The sequence below is a fragment of the Nerophis lumbriciformis genome, linkage group LG02 (assembly GCF_033978685.3).
Source record: "Nerophis lumbriciformis linkage group LG02, RoL_Nlum_v2.1, whole genome shotgun sequence".
In the NCBI taxonomy this organism is placed as follows: Eukaryota; Metazoa; Chordata; class Actinopteri; order Syngnathiformes; family Syngnathidae; genus Nerophis; species Nerophis lumbriciformis.
The window spans coordinates 69,095,842-69,115,000 of NC_084549.2; the positions used below are offsets into that span (position 1 = coordinate 69,095,842).

The window sequence follows — 19,159 nt, forward strand, 5'->3', positions numbered from 1 at the left end:
ATTTATTATTTATTATTTTATATTTTATATATATATATTATACATATATATTATATTTATTATATATATTATTTTATCATTTATTACTATTTATTATTTATTATTTAATTATTTAATTTAATTATTTAATTAATTTAATGTAAATATAAACGGAATACAATGATTTGCAAATCATTGTATTCCGTTTATATTTAATTAATTTAATTAATTTAATTAATTTAATTATTTATTATTTATTATTATTTATTATTTTATATTTTATATATATATATTATATATATATATTTTATATTTATTATATATATTATTTTATCATTTATTATTATTTATTATTTATTATTTATTATTTAATTATTTAATTTAATTATTTAATTAATTTAATGTAAATATAAACGGAATACAATGATTTGCAAATCATTGTATTCCGTTTATATTTACATCGAACACAATTTCCCAACTCATATGGAAACGGGGTTTGTAAAAGAGTGCGGAGAATGTTTCACGTGAAACGTCGAGGAAGACGAAGGGGCTAAAAAGCGGGGAAGGAAGCGTGAAGGAGCACGAGGTCTTCATGAAGGCTGCGTGTGTTCCCTCCAGGCAGGAACCAGCGCGTTGATCAGCGTTTGGAATGCAAGGAAGTGACACGGCTGCAAAGAAAGTCAGCTCCCACTAAGCTCCATTAGTAGCAAGTCTTGTTCGGATCCTTGGAGGCTTTGAGACTTTAAGACGTTTAAGGACGTCAGCGCCTGCTAAACTCTCCGCTTTAAACGTTCCGTCCGTCAAGAGTCAGACGTCTGACTGGAATAATAATGAAAGAGAGTCTGACTCGTTCAGGTGCGCACAATGGCGGGAATGTTTTCTCTTGACGGCGCCGCTCGGAAGACAAGATTAGAAGGACGACCTTTGACGAGCGGCGAAGGAGCTGAGAGCTTCGCGGGCGTTCATGTCTGCTTCAGAAAATGCAATGCTGTCCACACAAATGTGAGTTCTTTCAATCAGCATAATGTTCTTTGGCCTTTTGTCCACACGCAAACACATACTCGTGTCCTTTAACCAGTCCTTTTAAAACGGTCTTCAGCGCGTGGGCCACTTCAACTGAGTAATGACTTGATGTCGCTATTGTGCGTGATGTGTATTTTCTGGTCTTGGATCAAAAGAGACGTCGGAGACGCTTTGCTGAAAAAAAAAAGTTGCTTTATTACAAGCGAGTGTCCTTATACAGGACTGCAGTACCTGGAGGAGGTCATGTCAAAAAGAATGGGGCTCTCCTAACTTGGAGGAGCCGAACCAACTTCTTTCTCTGTCTGGGTGTGTGTTAATTCAGGAGAGTACAACCAGACCATGTAAGGAGATGTTCCTGTATACGTAAGTGACCGGAAAACAACCTCTATAACTTAAATCATAATTGCCAACCCTCCCAATTTTCCCGGGAGACTCCCGAATTTCAGTGCCCCTCCCGAAAATCTCCCGGGGCAACCATTCTCCCGATTTCCACCTGGACAACATTATTAATGCATACTTGATCAACAGCCATACAGAGGGTGGCCGTATAAACAACTTTAACACTGTTACAAATATGCGCCACACTGTGAACCCACACCAAACAAGAATGACAAACACATTTCGGGAGAACATCCGCACCGTAATACAACATAAACACAACAGAACAAATACCCAGAACCCCTTGCAGCACTAACTCTTCCGGGACGCTACAATATACACCCCCCGCTACCACCAAACTACGCCCACCCGCCCAACCCTGCCCAGCTCAAATCCCCCCACCCATCCACCTCCCATCTCCCGAATTCGGAGGTCTCAAGGTTGGCAAGTATGACTTAAATGTTGACGTGAAGATAGACAAGGAGTCTCTCCTCTAGGATAGAGCTATCACTTTTGCATTCCAAAGTCTGAATTTATCGCCTCTTCTCGAGAGAGAGTTAACCCAGTCCATATGCGAATGTCCAACTAAAGCTCCTTAATTTGTTATGGACTAAATCTTTCTTCCATCGGGGTCGCGGGGGGTGCTGGAGCTTACCCAGCTGCACACGGGCGGAAGGGAAGGTACACCTTGGACAAGTCGCCATCTCATCACAGGGTTTGCCTTCACCAAGTTGAATGTAAACATTTAGAAAATGCAATGCTGTCCACACATATGTGAGTTCTTTCAATTATCATAATGTTCTTTGGCCTTTTGTACACACGTCCACTCATGACCTTTAACCACGGTTAAGACTTTTAAAACTGTCTTCAGCGCGTGGACCACTTCAACTGAGTAATGACTTGATGTTGCTATTGTGCGTGATGTGTATGTTCGGGTCTTGTCACCTTTTCCCGGGCAGGAGGGCGACACAACAGTGGATCAAAAGAGACGTCGGAGATGCTTTGCTGAACAAAAAAGTTGCTTTATTACAAGCGAGTGTCCTTATACAGGACTGCAGTACCTGGAGGAGGTCAAGTCAAAAAGAATGAGGATCTCCTAACTTGGAGGAGCCGAACCACCATCTTTCTCTGTCTGGGTGTGTGCTAATTCAGGAGAGTACAACCAGACCATGTAAGGAGATGTTATACATAATATACGATGTACACTATATACAATGTACACAATATACAATGTACATAATATAAAATAAACACAATATATGATGTACATAATGTACGATGTACACAATATACGATTTACACAATATACACAATATACACAATGTACGATGTACACAATATATGATGTACACAATATACAATATACACAATATACAATGAACACAATATACGATGTCCACAATATACAATATACGATGTATACACAATATAGAACGTACACAATATATGATGTACACGTTATATGATGTACACAATATACAATATACGATGTACAAAATATACGATGTACACAATATAGAATATACACAATATACGATGTAGATAAAATACACAATATAAGATATATACAATATATGATGTACACAATATAAAAGATACACAATATACAATATACACAATATACGATGTACACTATATACGATATATACAATATACGATGTACACTATATACAATATACACAATATACAATACATACAATATACGATGTACACAATATACGATGTACACTATATACAATATACACAATATACAATACATACAATATACGATGTACACAATATACGATGTACACTATATACAATATACACAATATACGATATACATAATATACAATATATGCAATATACGATGTACACAATATACGATGTACATAATATATGATGTACACGTTATATGATGTACACAAAATACAATGTACGATGTACACAATATAAAATATACACAATATACAATATACACAATATACGATGTACACAATATACGATGTACACAATATACGATGTAACACCATATACAATATACACAATATACGATATACACAATATACAATATACACAATATCCTATGTATAGACAATACACAACGTACACGTTATACGATGTACACAATATACAATATACGATATACACAATATACGATGTACACAATATAGAATATACACAATATACAATATACACAATATACGATGTACACTATATACGATATATACAATATACGATGTACACTATATACAATATACACAATATACAATACATACAATATACGATGTACACAATATACGATGTACACTATATACAATATACACAATATACGATATACATAATATACAATATATGCAATATACGATGTACACAATATACGATGTACATAATATATGATGTACACGTTATATGATGTACACAAAATACAATGTACGATGTACACAATATAAAATATACACAATATACAATATACACAATATACGATGTACACAATATACGATGTACACAATATACGATGTAACACCATATACAATATACACAATATACGATATACACAATATACAATATACACAATATCCTATGTATAGACAATACACAACGTACACGTTATACGATGTACACAATATACAATATACGATATACACAATATACGATGTACACAATATAGAATATACACAATATACGATATACATACAATACACAATATAAGAAAAATACAATATATGATGTACACAATATAAAATACACAGTATACAATATACACAATATACGAGGTACACAATATACGATGTACACCATATACAATATACGATGTATACACAATATATGATGTACACGTTATATGATGTATACAATATACAATATACGATGTACACAATATACAATATACACAATATACGATATAGATAAAATACACCATATAAGATATATACAATATATGATGTACACAATATAAAAGATACACAATATACAATATACACAATATACGATGTACACAATATACGATGTACACAATATACGATGTACACTATATACAATATATACAATATACGATATACACAATATACAATATACACAATATACTATGTATAGACAATACACAACGTACACGTTATACGATGTACACAATATACAATATACGATTTACACAATATACGATGTACACATAATAGAATATACAAAATATACGATATATATACAATACACAATATAAGAAAAATACAATATATGATGTACACAATATAAAATATACACAGTATACAATATACACAATATACGAGGTACACCATATACAATATACGATGTATACACAATATATGATGTACACGTTATATGATGTACACAATATACAATATACGATGTACACAATATACAATATACACAATATAGAATATACACAATATACGATATAGATAAAATACACAAAATAAGATATATACAATATATGATGTACACAATATAAAAGATACACAATATACAACATACACAATATACGATGTACACAATATACGATGTACACTATATACAATATACACAATATACGATATACACAATATACAATACATACAATATAAGATGTACACAATATACGATGTACACTATATACAATATACACAATATACGATATACACAATATACAATACATACAATATACGATGTACACAATATACGATGTACACTATATACAATATACACAATATACGTTATACACAATATACAATATATGCAATATACGATGTACACAATATACGATGTACACAATATACGATGTACACTATATACAATATACACAATATACTATATACACAATATACAATATATACAATATACGATGTACACTATATACAATATACACAATATACGATATACACAATATACAATATACACAATATACGATGTACACTATATACAATATACACAATATACAATACACGCAATATACGATGTACACAATATACAATGTACACAATATACGATGTACACAATATTTGATATAAATAATGATTTGTCTGAAAATAGATCTTCACTAACAATGTCATGTGATGATGATGATGATGATGATGATGATGATGATGATGATGATGATGATGATGATGATGATGATGTATATTGATGACCAGACGTTTACTTCATCTACTTTTTGAAGAAATCGAACCAGTCCAAGTCATTTCAACGTAGCATACTCAATACTTTTAATGGAGTACTTTTGGAAGTAGAAACACTGCAGTGGTGTGTGTGTGTGTGTGTGTGTGTGTGTGTGTGTGTGTGTGTGTGTGTGTGTGTGTGTGTGTGTGTGTGTGTGTGTGTGTGTGTGTGTGTGTGTGTGTGTGTGTGTGTGTGTGTGTGTGTGTGTGTGTGTATGTATATATGAATTATAGTTGTGTGTTATTCTGTCTTTTAAGGGACTATGTGCTTTTTTTTAAGGACTGCAGGTGGGCTCCATTTCCTGGTAAATAATGTACAACGACGTCATCGTCCATAAAGCATCAACAACGATGACAACAAGGACGACCAAGGAGATGTAAACCGTGTGTGTGTGTGTGTGTGTGTGTGTGTGTGTGTGTGTGTGTGTGTGTGTGTATGTGTGTGTGTGTGTGTGTGTGTGTGTGTGTGTGTGTGTGTGTTCTTGTATTTGTACCCTTCATGAGTGCTCCCCCTCTGGCCAACATATGAAATAACAAGTGTGTATAAGAAATTGAAATGCCACGTATGGCCAAAATTAATCCAAAAAAAAAATTGTATATGGAGACATACTATAACTTGAAGTGAATTATGAAGATTAAAAAACAGTTACAAACAAAAAAATTTAAAAAAAAAACTTTTACTAGAAGCTTACCTTTTTATATTTGCATAGTATGTATATATTATTAATGTTGTAAATACAAATATTTATATATCTAGAAAGGGTGGTCCTTAAGAGGTAGGCATTTTTCTCATGTCTCAAGAAGGTAACAAATACAAAAAAAGTGTGTGTGTTCTTGTATTTCTACCTTTCTTGAGACATCAACAAGGAAAAGTAGCTTCCATATGAGGAGGTGTGAACAAGTGATGACATAAATCATGGTCCCAATAACATTGCATCTAATAGAGAATGTCTCATTTGCACCCCTGGTGGTGACATCTATCAAAATTAGGGTGGTCCTAATAAGGAGGGATTTTTTAAATTGACTGTGTGTCGGTTTTAAAAGTGCTCCCCCCTCTGGCCAACATATGAAATAACAAGTGTGTGTAAAAAATCTAAGTGCTCGCCCTCTGGCCAACATATGAAATAACAAGTGTGTGTAAGAAAGTGAAATGCCACGTTTGTCAAAAATCAATCAAAATAAATATGTATGTAGAAACACACTGTAATAACTTGAAGTAAATAATGAAGATTAAAAACCAATTACAAACAAAAAATGAAAGATAACTAAAATCTTACCTTTTTTATATTTGCATAGTATGTATATAATATTAATGTTGTATGTACAAATATTTATATATCTAGAAAGGGTGGTCCTAAAGAGGTAGGCATTTTTCTCAGGTCTCAAGAAGGTAACAAATCCAAAAAAATGTGTGTTTGTGTGTGTGTGTGTTTCTTGTATTTCTACGCTTCTTGGGACATTGACAAGGAAAAGTAGCTTCCATATGAGGAGGTGTGAACAAGTGATGACATAAATCATGGTCCCAATATGGAAAACGACTGCATCTAATAGAGAATGTCTCATTTGCACCCCTGGTGGTGAAATATATTAAAAAGTAGGGTGGTCCCAAAAAGGAGGGATTTTTCAAATTGACTGTGTGTCGGTTTTAAAACGTGCTCCGCCTCTGGTCAACATATGAAATAACAAGTGTGTGTAAAAAATCTAAGTGCTCGCCCTCTGGCCAACATATGAAATAACAAGTGTGTGTAAGAAATTGAAATGCCACGTTTGGCCAAAATTGATTTAAAAAAATAAAATCAATATGTATATAGATAATAACTTGAAGTAAATAATGAAGATTAAAAATAAAAAATAACTAAAATCTGACCTTTTTTATATTTGCATAGTATGTATATAATATTAATGTTGTATATACAAATATTTATATATCTGGAAAGGGTGGTCCTAAAGAGGTAGGTATTTAAAAAATTTAAAATATATATTAAAATATATATTTAAAAAATCTAAGTGCTCGCCCTCTGGCCAACATATGAAATAACAAGTGTGTGTAAGAAATGGAAATGCCACGTTTGGCCAAAAATAATTTTAAAAAATTGTATATGGAAACACACTGTAATAACGTGAAGTAAATAATGAAGATTAAAAACCAATTACAAACAAAAAATTAAAAATAAAAAAAAATACTAAAAAGCTTACCTTTTTTATATTTGCATAGTTTGTATATATTATTAATGTTGTAAATACAAATCTTTATATATCTAGAAAGGCTGGTCCTAAAGAGGTAGGCATTTTTCTCAGGTCTCAAGAAGGTAACAAATACAAAAAAATGTGTGTGTGTGTGTCTGTGTGTGTGCGCGTGTGTTTATTGTAATGTTACCCTTCTTGACACATCAACAAGGAAAAGTAGCTTTCATATGAGGAGGTGTGAACAAGTGATGACATAAATCATGGTCCCAATACGGAAAACCATTGCAAAATTAGGGTGGTCCCAAAAAGGAGAGATTTTTCGGTTTTAAAAGTGCTCCCCCCTCTGGTCAACATATGAAATAACAAGTGTGTGTAAAAAATCTAAGTGCTCACCCTCTGGTCAACATATGAAATAACAAGTGTGTGCAAGAAATTGAAATGACACATTTGGCCAAAATGTATTCAAAAAATAAAATCAATATGTAAAAAGAGACACACTGTAATAACTTGAAGTAAATAATGAAGATTAAAAATCAATTACAAACAAAAAATTAAAAATTAAAAAAATTACTAAAAAGCTTACCTTTTTTATATTTGCATAGTTTGTATATATTATTAATGTTGTAAATACAAATCTTTATATATCTAGAAAGGGTGGTCCTAAAGAGGTAGGCATTTTTCTCAGGTCTCAAGAAGGTAACAAATACAAAAAAATGTGTGTGTGTGTGTGTCTGTGTGTGTGCGTGTGTGTTTATTGTAATGTTACCCTTCTTGACACATCAACAAGGAAAAGTAGCTTCCATATGAGGAGGTGTGAACAAGTGATGACATAAATCATGGTCCCAATACGGAAAACCATTGCAAAATTAGGGTGGTCCCAAAAAGGAGAGATTTTTCGGTTTTAAAAGTGCTCCCCCCTCTGGTCAACATAGGAAATAACAAGTGTGTGTAAAAAATCTAAGTGCTCACCCTCTGGTCAACATATGAAATAACAAGTGTGTGCAAGAAATTGAAATGACACGTTTGGCCAAAATGTATTCAAAAAATAAAATCAATATGTAAAAAGAGACACACTGTAATAACTTGAAGTAAATAATGAAGATTAAAAACCAATTACAAACAAAAAAAAAAACAAAAAAAAATCTTACCTTTTTTATATGTGCATAGTATGTATATATTATTAATGTTGTATATACAAATATTTATATATCTAGAAAGAGTGGTCCAAAAGAGGTAGGCATTTTTCAGAGGTCTCAACAAGGTATTAAAATACAAAAAAGTGTGTGTTTGTGTGTGTGTGTTTCTTGTATTTCTATGCTTCTTGGGATATCAACAAGGAAAAGTACCTTCCATATGAGGAGGTGTGAACAAGTGATGACATAAATCATGGTCCCAATACGCAAAACCATTGCATCTAATAGAGAATGTCTCATTTGCACCCCTGGTCGAGAAATATATAAAAAATTAGGGTGGTGCCAAAAAGGAGGGATTTTTCAAATGGACTGTGTTTCGGTTTTAAAAGTGCTCCCCCTCTGGTCAACATATGAAATAACAAGTGTGTGTAAAAAATGTAAGTGCTCGCCCTCTGGCCAACATATGAAATAACAAGTGTGTGTAAGAAAGTGAAATGCCATGTTTGGCCAAAATTGATTTAAAAAAAATAAAATCAATATGTATATAGATAATAACTTGAAGTAAATAATGAAGATTAAAAATAAAAAATAACTAAAATCTGACCTTTTTTATATTTGCATAGTATGTATATAATATTAATGTTGTATATACAAATATTTATATATCTAGAAAGGGTGGTCCTAAAGAGGTAGGTATTTAAAAAATTTAAAATATATATTAAAATATATATTTAAAAAATCTAAGTGCTCGCCCTCTGGCCAACATATGAAATAACAAGTGTGTGCAAGAAATGGAAATGCCACGTTTGGCCAAAAATAATTTTAAAAAATTGTATATGGAAACACACTGTAATAACTTGAAGTAAATAATGAAGATTAAAAACCAATTACAAACAAAAAATTAAAAATTAAAAAAATTACTAAAAAGCTTACCTTTTTTATATTTGCATAGTTTGTATATATTATTAATGTTGTATATACAAATCTTTATATATCTAGAAAGGCTGGTCCTAAAGAGGTAGGCATTTCTCTCAGGTCTCAAGAAGGTAACAAATACAAGAAAGCGTGTGTGTGTGTGTGTGTGTTTGTGTGTGTGTGTGTGATTACACAAACGTCAGTACAAAATGGACTCTTCAGGAGACAAAGTGACGCGTCAAAGTAGCCTAACTGACTTTACACTCGATTGTTTGACAAAGTTTCTCCGTAAGCGTGCTAAGATTTCATTAGGAGCGAGACAGCTGAGGACGGTCTTGCAAAATCACTGGTAATTGCTTTAAGAGCTCCAAGTGCTCCTGGATTGTGTTTCGCCAGTCAACGAGCTCAATTTGCTGCAGCGAACGACTGATCATGTTGTGATCGCGAGCCGAGAGGAATGAAATATGACAAACAACCTTGCCGGGCGTCCGGGACGAGTTTCCATGCAAATAAGTCGTTTTGGACTCAAAGTGAGCCATTATCTTCCTGATTGCTCCAGTCTCGGAGTTGTTGGCGACAGAAGACGTCCCTAAGTGGTCACAACGCTCGAATGCTGACAGTTCACCTCAATGCCGGCTTTCATGCGCCGCTTTTAATGTTTGAGGCGCACGTCGTCTTCCTGTTCCCTGCTGTGTGAGCGTCCATATTGACAACACAACATTAAAACTGCACAGCATTTACCAATAACACCGTTGCATATTTTATCGTTATATTACAAAACCAGCAAAGTTGGCACGTTGTGTAAATGGTAAATAAAATACAATGATTTGCAAATCCTTATCAACTTATATTCAATTGAATAGACTGCAAAGACAAGATAATTAATGTTCACACTGAGAAACCTACATTTTGTTTGCAATTAATCATTAACTTAGAATTTAATGGCAGCAACACATTGCAAAAAAGTTGTCACAGTGGCATTTTTACCACTGTGTTCCATGGCCTTTCCTTTTAACAACACTCAGTAAAGCTCCGCAAAGCGCGCGCCAGGCCGGCGGCAGCGAGCAGCTGCAATCAATCGCCGGCAATCTGCACGCCTGGAGCTGATGCAGAGCCGGCCCAAGGCATAAGCGTACTAAGCGCTTGCTTAGCCAAAAGCAATTAACAAAAAAAATTTTTTTTTTTTTTTTTGCATGTACGAGTCTGACTGATGATTTCTAAATGATCAAAGATATATTATTGTACAAAAACACAATTTTAGGTCAACATTTTTGCACATTGCTGTTTCAGCTTTTTGTTACCAAAAATAATAAAGTGAATCAGAATCAGCTTTATTGTCCAGTTATGTTTTAACACACATGGAATTTAACTTCAGTAGACTGCGCTCTCTTTGTACAAAGTAAACATTAAATATGAACAATTAACTAAAAATATAAACTAGTAATTAAAGACTAATATGTACAAGACTGATGAGACAAGATGACACTTTTACTGTAAATACAAAGCTTTATCACTTGGACTGTTCAACCCCAGGCCACTCTTGTAGCCGAATGTTTTCTACATTTTAAGATTAGGAACCATATGTGGCACTCTGGACATCATTCGTTCATTCATTGGTATTATTTATGTTCTTAACTGGGCCACCCCCATATCTTTATAAATGACATGTCATTTGTAAAGACATGCCAGGCTGACAATAGGATCATGTAAACAACACTGCCAGAGCCGCAATGAGTTTATAGTAGGTGTGTGAATGATCAACAATCAATATTATTGGCAGAAATAGAGGGCCCCAAAATCAAATTTTGCTTAGGGCCCCATGGAGGCTTGGGCCGGCACTGAGCTGATGATCAAACCCGCCTCCAAAAGCCTGCACAACCTGCTATCCCGCGCCAAAACGTAGTCTTCTGTTGTGTTCCGTAAGCGGTCACGTCATGCTTTATGCGCACCCTTGCTCTCTGTGTTTCTTCCTCATGTTTGATTGGTCCCGTTGTCTTCCTGGTCGGTCCTTCTGCAGATCTCCGTTCCCGCGTTGACGTTGCTTGCCCCCCCGCCGCCCTCCTCGATCCTCGACCCCCGCTTTGGACACGGACCTCTTGACGCCTCTCTCAGCCTGCACGGACCTCCCGCTTGGATCACTGTCAGGTTCAAACACTGATGACATCGATTAAACAGACACGAAGCAAGGAATCATGCAGAGACAGACGTATTGGGCTGTACACTCAGTTACAGTCCCAACCTACGCCCTAAGGTACAGTCCCACGTGCTCCTCTATTTATTTGGGAGGTCCCTGGTTACATCACTGAGGCTGCTTCTGAAGGAAAGGGGGGTAATTTCAGCAGCCCCAGTTAGACACAATATATGATTATTCAAGAAATGGAAATGTACTGACACTCGTGATATCGCCCTGTCTCTGCTTTGTCTGCGTCAAGGCACTTGATGTTCGCCCTTGGCAGTCAGCAGGCCAGATCTGGACGCAAACACTTATACAAACACGACTCGCAATCAAAGATTGCAAGTTGTCTCTTTGCACAGATAGAAAAGTACAACTTCAGCACAATTGATGATAACTATAGCAACGGCCTTTAAGCATAAGAGTTGTGTGATAACTTAGGTAACACACTACAGCTAATCCCACACATAGCCTCACATACACACGTTTGGATCTAGTTCACACATGCCATTCCCTTGATTTATAGTATAATTGTTGATTTTATATATATATATATATATATATATATATATATATATATATATATATATATATATATATATATATATATATATATATTTAATAAATACATAGAGCTTTACTGCCCCCTTGTGGTCTGTGCCGTCGCCTTCCCCCCTGATATCTAACACCTATGTTGAAGCACGGTACAATCCATCAAGCGGTGCGGCTTCATAACTTACCAAAGTCGTACTAAGACATTTTGATAGATTTTTGAGCGCCGTGTGCAATGTTCTATATTTTTAATGGAACATACACAATTTTAGTGTTGTTTACTTGAGTCATGTTGCAATCCACACGTTTCTCTTATGTGTGACTGCCATCATATTTCAGTCCACACGTATCTCTTATGTGTGACTGCCATCATATTGCAGTCTCCACGTGTCTTTTATGTGTGACTGCCATCATATTTCAGTCCACACGTATCTCTTACGTGTGACTGCCATCATATTTCAGTCCACACGTATCTTTTATGTGTGACTGCCATCATATTTCAGTCCACACGTATCTCTTACGTGTGACTGCCATCATATTTCAGTCCACACGTATCTCTTATGTGTGACTGCCATCATATTGCAGTCTCCACGTGTCTCTTATGTGTGACTGCCATCATATTTCAGACCAAGCGTATCTCTTATGTGTGACTGCCATCATATTTCAGTCCACACGTATCTCTTACGTGTGACTGCCATCATATTTCAGTCCACACGTATCTCTTATGTGTGACTGCCATCATATTGCAGTCCACACGTATCTCTTATGTGTGACTGCCATCATATTTCAGTCCACACGTATCTCTTATGTGTGACTGCCATCATATTGCAGTCCACACGTATCCCTTATGTGTGACTGCCATCATATTTCAGTCTACATGTATCTCTTATGTGTGACTGCCATCATATTGCAGTCCACACGTATCCCTTACGTGTGACTGCCATCATATTGCAGTCCACACGTGTCTCTTATGCGTGACTGCCATCATATTGCAGTCCACACAAATCTCTTATGTGTGACTGCCATTATATTTCAGTCCACACGTATCTCTTATGTGTGACTGTCATCATATTGCAGTCTCCACGTGTCTCTTATGTGTGACTGCCATCATATTGCAGTCCACACGTATCTCTTATGTGTGACTGCCATCATAATACTGTCTATACGTATCTCTTATGTGTGACTGCCATCATATTTCAGTCCACACGTATCTCTTATGTGTGACTGCCATCATATTTCAGTCCACATGTATCTCTTATGTGTGACTGCCATCATATTACAGTCTCCACGTATCTCTTATGTGTGACTGCCATCATATTGCAGTCTCCACGTATCTCTTATGTGTGACTGCCATCATATTGCAGTTCACACGTATCTCTTATGTGTGACCGCTATCATATTTTAGTCCACACGTATCTCTTATGTGTGACTGTCATCATATTGCAGTCCACACGTATCTCTTATGTGTGACTGCCATCATATTGCAGTCTACACGGGTCTCTTATGTGTGACTGCCATCATATTGCACTCTCCACTTGTCTCTTATGTGTGACTGCCATCATATTGCAGTCTCCACGTATCTCTTATGTGTGACTGCCATCATATTGCAGTCTCCACGTATCTCTTATGTGTGACTGCCATCATATTGCAGTCCACACGTATCTCTTATGTGTGACTGCCATCATATTGCAGTCTACACGGGTCTCTTATGTGTGACTGCCATCATATTGCACTCTCCACTTGTCTCTTATGTGTGACTGCCATCATATTGCAGTCTCCACGTATCTCTTATGTGTGACTGCCATCATATTGCAGTCTCCACGTATCTCTTATGTGTGACTGCCATCATATTGCAGTCCACAGGTATCTCTGATGTGTGACTGCCATCATATTGCAGTCTACACGTGTCTCTTATGTGTGACTGCCATCATATTGCAGTCCACACGTATCCCTTATGTGTGACTGCCATCATATTTCAGTCTACATGTATCTCTTATGTGTGACTGCCATCATATTGCAGTCCACACGTATCCCTTACGTGTGACTGCCATCATATTTCAGTCTACATGTATCTCTTATGTGTGACTGCCATCATATTGCAGTCTCCACGTGTCTCTTATGTGTGACTGCCATCATATTGCAGTCCACACGTGTCTCTTATGTGTGACTGCCATCCTATTGCAGTCCACACGTATCTCTTACGTATGACTGCCATCATATTTCAGTCCACACGTATCTCTTATGTGTGACTGCCATCATATTTCAGTCCACACGTATCTCATATTTCAGTCCACACATATCTCTTATGTGTGACTGCCATCATATTTCAGTCCACACGTATCTCTTATGTGTGACTGCCATCATATGTCAGTCCACACGTATCTCTTATGTGTGACTGCCATCATATTGCAGTCTCCACGTGTCTCTTATGTGTGACTGCCATCATATTGCAGTCTCCACGTATCTCTTATGTGTGACTGCCATCATATTGCAGTCCACACGTATCTCTTACGTGTGACTGCCATCATATTGCTGTCCCCACGTATCTCTTATGTGTGACTGCCAGCATATTGCAATCCACACGTATCTCTTATGTGTGACTGCCATCATAATACTGTCTATACGTATCTCTTATGTGTGACTGCCATCATATTGCAGTCCACACGTATCTCTTATGTGTGACTGCCATCATATTTCAGTCCACACGTATCTCTTATGTGTGACTGCCATCATATTTCAGTCCACACGTATCTCTTATGTGTGACTGCCATCATATTGCAGTCCCCACGTATCTCTTATGTGTGACTGCCATCATATTGCAGTCCCCACGTATCTTTTATGTGTGACTGCCATCATATTGCAGTCCACACGTATCTCTTATGTGTGACTGCCATCATATTGTAGTCTCCACGTATCACTTATGTGTGACTGCCATCATATTGCAGTCCCCACGTGTCTCTTATGTGTGACTGCCATCATATTGCAGTCTCCACGTGTCTCTTATGTGTGACTGCCATCATATTGCAGTCTCCACGTATCTCTTATGTGTGACTGCCATCATATTTCAGTCCACAAGTATCTCTTATGTGTGACTGCCATCATATTTAAGTCCACACGTATCTCTTACGTGTGACTGCCATCATATTTCAGTCCAAACGTATCTCTTATGTGTGACTGCCATCATATTTCAGTCCACACGTATCTCTTATGTGTGACTGCCATCATATTGCAGTCTCCATATATCTCTTATGTGTGACTGCCATCATATTGCAGTCTCCACGTGTCTCTTATGTGTGACTGCCATCATATTGCAGTCCACACGTGTCTCTTATGTGTGACTGCCATCCTATTGCAGTCCACACGTATCCCTTACGTATGACTGCCATCATATTTCAGTCCACACGTATCTCTTATGTGTGACTGCCATCATATTGCAGTCCACACGTATCTCTTATGCGTGACTGCCATCATATTGCAGTCTCCATGTGTCTCTTATGTGTGACTGCCATCATATTGCAGTCCACACGTATCTCTTATGTGTGACTGCCATCATATTCCAGTCCACACGTATCTCTTACGTGTGACTGCCATCATATTTCAGTCTACATGTATCTCTTATGTGTGACTGCCATCATATTGCAGTCTCCACGTGTCTCTTATGTGTGATTGTCATCATATTGCAGTCTCCACGTATCTCTTATGTGTGACTGCCATCATATTTCAGTCTCCACGTATCTCTTATGTGTGACTGCCATCATTTTGCAGTCTCCACGTATCTCTTATGTGTGACTGCCATCATATTGCAGTCCACACGTATCTCTGATGTGTGACTGCCATCATACTGCAGTTCACACGTATCTCTTATGTGTGACCGCCATCATATTTTAGTCCACACGTATCTCTTATGTGTGACTGCCATCATATTGCAGTCTACACGTATCTCTTATGTGTGACTGCCATCATATTGCAGTCCACACGTATCTCTTATGTGTGACTGCTATCATATTGCAGTCTCCATGTGTCTCTTATGTGTGACTGCCATCATATTTCAGTCTACACGTATCTCTTATGTGTGACTGCCATCATATTGCAGTCCACACGTATCTCTTATGTGTGACTGCCATCATATTTCAGTCTACACGTATCTCTTTTGTGTGACTGTCATCATATTGCAGTCTCCACGTGTCTCTTTTGTGTGATTGTCATCATATTGCAGTCTACACGTATCTCTTATGTGTGACTACCATCATATTGCAGTCTACACGTATCTCTTATGTGTGACTGCCATCATATTGCAGTCTCCACGTGTCTCTTATGTGTGACTGCCATCATATTGCAGTCTACACGTATCTCTTATGTGTGACTGCCATCATATTGCAGTCTCCACGTGTCTCTTATGTGTGACTGCCATCATATTGCAGTCTACACGTATCTCTTATGTGTGACTGCCATCATATTTCAGTCCACACGTATCTCTTATGTGTGACTGCCATCATATTGCAGTCTCCACGTATCTCTTATGTGTGACTGCCATCATATTGCAGTCTACACGTATCTCTTATGTGTGACTGCCATCATATTGCAGTCCACACGTATCTCTTATGTGTGACTGCCATCATATTACAGTCTACACATATCTCTTATGTGTGACTGCCATCATTTTGCAGTCTACACGTATCTCCTATGCGTGACTGCCATCATATTGCAGTCCACACGTATCTCTTATGTGTGACTGCCATCCTATTGCAGTCCACACGTATCTCTTATGTGTGACTGCCATCATATTTCAGTCCACACGTATCTCTTATGTGTGACTGCCATCATATTACAGTCTACACATATCTCTTATGTGTGACTGCCATCATTTTGCAGTCTACACGTATCTCCTATGCGTGACTGCCATCATATTGCAGTCTACACGTATCTCTTATGTGTGACTGCCATCATATTTCAGGCCACACGTATCTCTTATGTGTGACTGCCATCATATTCCAGTCCACACGTATCTCTTATGTGTGACTGCCATCATATTTCAGTCTACACGTATTTCTTATGTGTGACTGTCATCATATTGCAGTCTACACGTATCTCTTATGTGTGACTGCCATCATATTGCAGTCCACACGTATCTCTTACATGTGACTGCCATCATATTTCAGTCCACACGTATCTCTTATGTGTGACTGCCATCATATTGCAGTCTCCACGTATCTCTTATGTGTGACTGCCATCATATTGCAGTCTCCACGTATCTCTTATGTGTGACTGCCATCATATTTCAGTCCACAAGTATCTCTTATGTGTGACTGCCATCATATTTAAGTCCACACGTATCTCTTACATGTGACTGCCATCATATTACAGTCCACACGTATCTCTTATGTGTGACTGCCATCATATTGCAGTCTCCACGTATCTCTTATGTGTGACTGCCATCATATTGCAGTCTCCACGTATCTCTTATGTGTGACTGCCATCATATTGCAGTCTACACGTATCTCTTACGTGTGCTGCCATCATATTTCAGTCCACACGTATCTCTTACGTGTGACTGCCATCATATTTCAGTCCAAACGTATCTCTTATGTGTGACTGCCATCATATTTCAGTCCACACGTATCTCTTATGTGTGACTGCCATCATATTGCAGTCTACATGCATCTCTTATGTGTGACTGCCATCATATTGCAGTCTACACGGGTCTCTTATGTGTGACTGCCATCATATTGCACTCTCCACGTGTCTCTTATGTGTGACTGCCATCATATTGCAGTCCACACGTATCTCTTATGTGTGATTGCCATCATATTGCAGTCTACACGTATCTCTTACGTGTGAATGCCATCATATTTCAGTCCACACGTATCTCTTATGTGTGACTGCCATCATATTTCAGTCCACACGTATCTCTCACGTGTGACTGCCATCATATTGCAGTCCACACGTATCTCTTATGTGTGACTGCCATCATATTGCAGTCCCCACGTGTCTCTTATGAGTGACTGCCATCATATTTCAGTCCACACGTATCTCTTATGTGTGACTGCCATCATATTTCAGTCCACACTTATCTCTTATGTGTGACTGCCATCATATTTCAGTCCACGCGTAACTCTTATGTGTGACTGCCATCATATTGCAGTCTACACGTGTCTCTTATATGTGACTGCCATCATATTGCAATCCCCACGTGTCTCTTATGTGTGACTGCCATCCTATTGCAGTCCACACGTATCTCTTATGTGTGACTGCCATCATATTGCTGTGTCCATGTGTCTCTTATGTGTGACTGCCATCATATTGCTGTCTACATGTATCTCTTATGTGTGACTGCCATCATATTGCAGTCTCCACGTGTCTCTTATGTGTGACTGCCATCATATTTCAGTCTACATGTATCTCTTATGTGTGAATGCCATCATATTGCAGTCCTCACGTATCTCTTACGTGTGACTGCCATCATATTGCAGTCTCCACGTATCTCTTATGTGTGACTGCCATCATATTTCAGTCCACACGTATCTCTTATGTGTGACTGCCATCATATTTCAGTCCACACGTATCTCTTACCTGTGACTGCCATCATATTGCAGTCTCCACGTATCTCTTATGTGTGACTGCCATCATATTGCAGTCTACACGTATCTCTTATGTGTGGCTGCCATCTACTGGTCAAACTTATCATTTCACCA

General features: G+C 37.2%; 1 long non-coding RNA gene across 2 annotated transcripts in view; it reads left to right on the forward strand.

Moving 5' to 3' along the window:
• Positions 1-791: 791 nt before the first annotated feature.
• The window catches only part of LOC133616241 (uncharacterized), a 45,835-nt gene continuing 27,467 nt past the window's right edge, over positions 792-19,159 (forward strand). The window contains exons 1-3 of one of the 2 annotated variants that reach the window (XR_009816833.1): positions 792-981; positions 5,788-5,884; positions 11,760-11,805. This is a non-coding gene — a long non-coding RNA (uncharacterized lncRNA). Of the gene's footprint in view, positions 982-5,787; positions 5,885-11,759; positions 11,806-19,159 lie in introns of those variants that run through there. The other variant, XR_009816851.1, reaches the window with a different exon arrangement.